The 1,165-nt window shown below is 34.6% G+C and overlaps 1 non-coding gene across 1 annotated transcript; it reads left to right on the plus strand.

Moving 5' to 3' along the window:
• Nucleotides 1-1,050: 1,050 nt before the first annotated feature.
• LOC119342707 lies at nucleotides 1,051-1,158 on the plus strand. The gene has a single exon (XR_005165684.1). It is a non-coding gene; the product is annotated as a U6 spliceosomal RNA (small nuclear RNA).
• The last annotated feature ends 7 nt before the right edge of the window (nucleotides 1,159-1,165 follow it).

Genomic DNA, 1,165 nt, shown 5'->3' on the forward strand with positions numbered 1-1,165 from the left:
CCAACACACAACTGTAAATGTCGGCCCGACTGCAATTGCATGTCGTCAACGCAACTGTAACTTGGTGTTGTTTTACCGGGGGAGGGGCAGTCACATGTCTACCACAACATGCAACAGCAAGTGTCGCCACGACTGCAACAGCATGTCTTCAACATCACTGCAATTTTGTGTTATTTTATCGACGAAGGGGTTGTTGCATGTCTGACACCAACACACAAATATTTTATTGATCACCTAAATCTCAATCGACTAAGATTTAACGAAGTGTCAATCATCGTGCGAAATTGGACCAATAAAGCTTGAAGATTAGTGAAACGATGTGTGTTTGCATGTTGTATCAGGCTATTTTATGTTGCGGCCGGCTTGTCGTTGCTTTTTCTGGGTGCCGGGCAGGGATATGCGTGACGGGCTGGATGGCTTGTGTGTTGCTTTTTCTGGTTTTCATTTTTTTCCCGTTTCTTTATTTTTATTTGTTTTTCCTGTACCTTTTTTTTGTTAGTGCTTTTCACCTTGTGATTTTGTCGTTGATTTTATTTTGCAATTGTATTTTAAACATTTTCTTGTTTTTCTTTTTATTTATTCCTTTTTCTCTTTATTGCTCTTTAAATATTTTCTTCCTAATGACATGATTTTTAATATTTAACTTTTTATTAAGCAATTTTTTTTAAAATTTTAAAACTTTTTGCTGGTTGGACTTTTTCCTTTTAGATTAATTTTTTCAAGGGGGGGGGCGCTTGAGAACTATTCGTCCCTTCTTATTCGTTACTGTTGTCAATTCATCTCCCCTGTTTTCTATTTTCATTTATTTTGTTCCCTTTTTATATTCCTTTTTTTTCTTATTTTTACTTTTATTTCATTTATATGTTCCTTTTTTATTCACATTTCTTTTTTGTGATATTTCCCCCCATTTTATGTAAATATATATATTCTGTCATCTTATCGATAGATGGAGAACTAGTGATATCTCAGTTGATTCGGTAGCCATGCATTCTTGACACTATTACCTCTTTTTTTTATCATCTTTTTAGCCAAATTGAAAAGGATATTGTTGTCTCCTTGGGGACATCCGATAAAATTGGAATGATATAGAGAAGTTTAATATGGCCCCTGTGTAAGGATGACACACACACAAATTTGGAAAGAAAGAAAAATATATTTGGTCGTC

The sequence above is a fragment of the Triticum dicoccoides genome, unplaced genomic scaffold, assembly GCF_002162155.2.
Source record: "Triticum dicoccoides isolate Atlit2015 ecotype Zavitan unplaced genomic scaffold, WEW_v2.0 scaffold102617, whole genome shotgun sequence".
Taxonomy (NCBI): domain Eukaryota; kingdom Viridiplantae; phylum Streptophyta; class Magnoliopsida; order Poales; family Poaceae; genus Triticum; species Triticum dicoccoides.